Raw genomic sequence first — 6,114 nt, 5'->3', positions numbered from 1 at the left:
CACACACACACACACACACACACACACACACACACACACACACACACCTACACACCTCTACCCCAATCACTAAATTTCATGACTCCCCATTCCCTCCTGAATCAAATATAAAATCTTCTTTTTGGCTTTTAAAATTCTTAATAACTTGGCCTCTTCCTACCTTTTCAGTATTCTTACAACTTAGGTTTTTTTTCCCCCCCCATATATTCTGAAATTCAGTGAGATGCACTGGACTCCTTGCTATTCCTCACACAAAACACTCCATCTCCCTCTATGTATCTTTTCTGGCTATCCGGTATGCCTGGAACACTCTCCTTCTTTATCTCTGTCTCCTTGCTTCCTTGGCTTCCTTGAAATCTCAGCTAAAGTCTTACCTTCTACAGGAAGCCCTTTGCCATTCTCATTAATCTTAGTGCCTTACCTCTGAGATTACTCCTAATTTATCTTCTTTATAGCTTCTTTGAATGTAATTGTTTTTATGTTGTCTCCTTCATTAGGCTGAATTCTTTGAGAGCAGGGACTGCATTTTACTTTTCTTTGTATTCCAAACCCTTAGTACAGTGTTTGGCTCATAATAGACACTTAATAAATGCTTAGTGACTTGGAATGCATGTATGTTGTATATGTAATATATTTATATATATGCACACATGTGTGTTTGTTATAAGGGAGGACTTCTCTATGTGAGTTAATGGATAGAAGTATAAAAAAGGGGGGATCAACAAAACACTGAAAACACAGAAGAAAATAAAATGTATTGCAAAAGGGGACATATAAATTTTTTTATTCCTTCATTAAATTATATATTAACATATATATTAGTTCATATATAATACATAACATTAAAAGACAAACAGCATACCTTTTCCTATACAATTATATTTCTTATCTTGTTTGATAATTTGAAAAGTTTGTGTTTGGTGATTAAGTTAAGTTCATAATTGTTAAGTTCATAATAAAAAAACATTTTAAAGTGATGGAGAATATAGGATCATATTCATAGGCAGAGGGAAAGAAGCTAGTGGTGAGAAATTTAAGATACATAGTGGTGAGGGAGTATCAAGTGAAATGAGGATACAAATGAGCCTTGAGAAGATGAGAATAAAGGCAAAGGTAAGGGAATAAATTATTGAGGAGTAAAGCTATCTCCTCTGCTGAAATTTTAGGAAACTGTGCAAGAATATTAATGATGCTTGTATTTGTTTTTTTTTAAATTAACTATAGTATATTATTCTTGGTTTAATCTCTTAGGGTCACAGATATAGAGATGGGAGGGGTCTTAGAGGTCATATAGTCCAATCCCTTTATTTTATAGCTAAGGAAACCGAGGCATAGACAGGTTAAGGGACTTAAGCTTACACTGGAAGGAAAATAGAACCAAAATTTGCACCAAGATCCTTTGACTTCATTTTCAATGATTTTGTTCACTGTCTGACTGTGTTTTGACAGATGGAAGTGTAAGTTGAGGTTTGCTTCCTGTAGCAATAAGCTCTCTGTCATGGACAGTTTTCAAGCAGATGTGGCCAGTAATTGCTCAGGGATACTATAGAAGGAATTCATGCTTTAGGTAGTGAGTTAAACAAGAGGATGCCTAAGATCCCTTCTAATATTTTAAGATTTTTTTATTTATTAAATTCATACTTTAGAAAATGTTGAGCATACTATAGTAGACAGAGTGTTCACACTGGAGTCAGGAGGACATCAGTACAAGTTTTGACACATAATATGTGATCATGGTCTTGCCACTTCACTTTTCACTGCCCTAGAAAACTCTCTAAGGCCACATATTATAGAGAAGTTGCTAATCTGCAACACTGGAGGAAATTTTCATGTTGAGAGGTTCTCATACTGGGGAAATTACAGGTATACCCCCCCCAAAAAAGAGCAAAACAAAACAAAAAATAAAAGAAAACCAAACCATGCACAATGTCTTTGTTAAAAGCTGTCTCTAATTTGAGATGTAAGCTCTAGGAAGACTAGACAAGATGAAAGAATAAAAGGATAAAGACGAGCCTGGATTCCCCGTACAACTACTCACAGACCTAGGAATAGCACCAGTTTGAGTCATGATCAGGAAATCAAGGAGAAAACACTGAGTCATTTTACCAGCTCAGGGAGCAAAAAGAGAAGCCGTGCAGTAGCTATGACTTTAGAGTTGGACTGTGGATCCAGCATGGAATAAGGAGGGCCATGCAAGGGCAAGTAGGAAGCTGCTACTTATCTGAAGTCATGTAAGAAACAGTATTGGATACAGTTCATACCTAGTCTGATAATGTTTACTAGACAAAGATCAAAAACCAAAGTATGCAGCAGTTGTGTGGCACAGATTGTGGAATAGGGTCATGGATGAAACACACATAAGCCTAAAGCTGAATGACCAAGAATGTGAGCTCAGAGGGAATAGAGAGGCTGTAGTTCTCCTGTTCTGTAACTGTATAGCCTTCTTATAATTAATAGGGGCTGGAAATAGCAGCAATGGATTGGCACTCCAACCAGAGACAAGCCTATAGTGTTACCCAGATCTAAACCCCTAAACTGAGGTCAGATGATTGAAAAGTTCAAACAAAGAGAGCTATAATCAGACTTGGTGCTAAATAAAATCACATGGAAGGACTGAAAGTTTGTAAATGGCCAGCCTGAGATGCCCTTGGGATCTCTGAAGAATACAACATTCAATATCTGGAGAAAGAAACAACAGGATCCTGGATATAATAAAGTAGGACCAAATGGGAATCCAACATTCTCTCCAGAAATGTAAAGAGTCTGGCCCTAGCAAAAAGTTCAAGTTTGGGAAGTCATGCTGGAAAGATGAGTAGACAAAAAAGAATCCTACTATGAGGAGCTATTATAGTTCCACATATGTGCAAGATACAAATTCGCAAGAAAGGAATAACTCTAAAACATCAATAAGCAAAATCTCACACAAATCATAGCTTGACCATAATGAGAATTTTGGGAGAAAATAAAATAACAGTTTAAAAAAGAATCACAAAATTGTTTTTAGATAAAATGAGTGCTAGAACAAAGAATTTGAAAGGAAATTAGCTTTGGAGGAAAGACTTAGTAGTAGAACTGACAGTTTGGTAAAGAGATTCAAAAACTTACGTAACTAACAGATCAATTGAAAATTATAATGAACCAAATAGAAGCTAACTGTATGATATAAGAGGAAATATTAAACAGCTCCTCCCCTTATTTCCTTCTCAGACTCTTCCCCCTTCTCTTTTTCTCTTCTTCCCTCCCCATCTCTCCCTCCCCTTCTCTCCTTCCTTCTCTCGCATCCTCATCCTTCCCTTCATCCTTTCTCCTTCCTCCCTTCCCTGGCCTAGACGATGCCATGGTGGAGATGGCCGAGGAGGCCACGGAGCCCGCCGAGGTGGACATCACCAGACTGTGCCAGGATGTGTTCTCCAAAATGACCATATACCTGACAGGTGAGCTGACAGCCACCAGTACAGAATACAAAGTTCTGGAAAATATGAACAAACTAACTAGCTTGAAGTATCTAGAAATGAAAAATATTTCAGTAAACATAAATAGAAACTAAAGGACTTAAACCAGAAATCTGCAGCACTTCAGCCTTATCTGGATCAGATCACTTTAATTGAGTAGCAAGTAATAATAGCTCTTGAGCAGGGAGCTTACAAGTGGGATGCATATTCAAAGAAACTAGAAGCAAAGTACAAGAAGTTGGAAAGGCAATGAAAGAATTATTTAGCACAAAGACTTTAACTACAAAAATGTTTCATAAGAGCTGAAATAAGTGAGATGGAACTTATCACTATGCTTTAATTCCTAAAAGGAAGTGATGCTGCTGATCCAAGGAGAATCTCAGGCCCCACCTTGGGCTGGATGTGTAACTTTGGCCACCCCTTTATGTTTTCCTAAACCTGTACCCCCTGGAACTTCATTCTATCATGTGCTTCATTGTGTGCCCTAAACCAAGGCTCAGAAATCAAGATCAACTCCATCTGGAGCAGACACAGATGAGAGGCTCTCATCTCCCTGTCTCCATCCTTCTTCCCTTTCCCCTAGGGCACCAACTTTATCTCTCTATTCTGAATGTGCCCCCCTCCTTCATAGTCTGTTCTTGAACTTAAATTTTAAAAAAATGCTGATTTATGACCCAGCTCCCCCAAACCAACAACAAAAGAAATATTAAACAGGTCAAAAGACTCATGAAAGAAAAGAAAAAAATAAGCCATTTCATTTCATAATCAATTGACCTATAAAAATAATTAAGGAAAGATAAGTTAGGAACAACAGGACTACCTTACAGCCATGACCAAAAAAGAGCTTACATGTGATATTTCAAGAACTCATGAATGGAGACGTCCTAGACCCATTAAAAACAAAAGGCAAAGTGGAAATAGAAAGAATTGAGTAGGTGCTACATGAAAAAAAAGACAATTCCCAGAAATATAGCCAAAATCAAAAGTTGCCAGGTAAAAGAAAAACTACTATAAACTTCTAAAAATAAAGAATTTCAGTATCAAGGAACCACAACAAGGATCACACAGACTTAGCAACTAACACTAAAAAAGAGTAAAATGTTTTAAATATGATATGCCAAAAGAGAAAAGATAAAAGCTTTAAGGAAATTGGGATGAGGGGAAATTTTGGGGAATAGATGAGTTCCATTTTGGACATATTGAGGCTAAGAATATACAATATGAGATGCCCAATAGACTGGAGCTCAGGGGAGAGTTTAGGGCTGCATATGTACATCAAGGAATCATCTATGTAATGATGATAATTGAACCTACATGAGCAAATGAGATTAACAATTGAGATAGTAGAGAGGAAAAAGTGAAGAGAATTGAAGGACAGAGCCCTGAGTGACACAATTAGTCGGCATGACTGGATGAAGATGCAGGAAAGGATATTGAGAAGGCATAGAGTGGAGAAGCAGGACTGAGTTTTATTAAAACCCTATGGAAAAGAGAGTATATAGGAGAATAGTGTAGTTGAAGGTGTTAAGTGCTCCAGAAGGGTCAAGAACATGAGAATCAAGAAGGGTTAATTAGATTTAGCAATAGAGATGATTGATAACTTTGGAGAGAACAATTTCACTTGATTGATGAGGTGGAAGCCAGATTGTAGTGGGTTTAAGATACAGTGAAAGGAGAGGAATAGGAGGCAATGATTGTAGGTGGGTATTATAGGTGATTGTAAGTGAATTAGACAAGCATGGGAGGGGACATATAGGGCGATAGCTGATGGGGATGAGAGGATCAGGTGCAGTGTTATTGCTGTTGTTGTTATTTTTAAAGATACAGAGATAGGGGTATGATTGCAGACAATAGCAAACAAGCCAGTAGATGGAAAGACATTAAGGATTAGAGAGAGAATGGGAATATTAGAATAATAGCAATAAGAATAGTAGCTCACATTATATAATAACATATTACATAGCTATATATTGTATAACAATAATAGCTATAATAAAAGTAGCTAATATATAATGTATAAATGCATAGCAATAATAGCTATGATAATCATAGTTAAAAATAACAGCTAACATAACACTATGTGCCAGAGACTGTGCTAAACACTTTACAATTATATCATTTGATCCCCAAATCAATAGAAGGGACAATCTTCTGGAGAAGATAGGGTGGAACTGTATCAAAGGTTTATGTTGAAAGTGTGCTTTGTCAAGGAGAAGGACAGTTTCTTTCTGTAAGAAAGGAGATAGTAGAAGTTGAAGGAGCAGATAGCGGAAAAATAAATAAGTGATGTAAAATGATGAGTGGGAGAAAAGAGGAGATTCTTATAGAATGGCGTAAATGTTTTGACTAAGTGTGAAGCATGATTGTCAGATGAAAGGATAGGGAAGAGAGTGCCATGCAAGCCTGAGGAGGCATGAAAACAGTTTGGAATAACTGATGTGATGAGTGGAGTACTGAATTAAGGGTATGTAAAAGTCTTGCTTTGATACAGTCAGGACCCAGGTGAAATTATGTAACAAATTTGTAGTGGACCTAGTCATCAAAGTTCCATGATTTTTTTTCTACTTCTGATCACCAGCATGTAAATAGATCTTTGACAATTACTGAATGAGAGTGACAAAGAAGTATACATATTTCTCAACTGTACATAGAACCTTTACAA

At 36.8% G+C, this 6,114-nt stretch overlaps 1 pseudogene; it reads left to right on the top strand.

Annotated features, from left to right (window-relative positions):
* Window positions 1–3,346: 3,346 nt before the first annotated feature.
* LOC114045885 lies at window positions 3,347–3,705 on the top strand (annotated as a pseudogene).
* The last annotated feature ends 2,409 nt before the right edge of the window (window positions 3,706–6,114 follow it).

Source organism: Vombatus ursinus, unplaced genomic scaffold, assembly GCF_900497805.2.
Source record: "Vombatus ursinus unplaced genomic scaffold, bare-nosed wombat genome assembly UNPS02001419.1, whole genome shotgun sequence".
Lineage (NCBI taxonomy): Eukaryota > Metazoa > Chordata > Mammalia > Diprotodontia > Vombatidae > Vombatus > Vombatus ursinus.
This window is presented reverse-complemented; position numbering and strand designations above follow the sequence as displayed.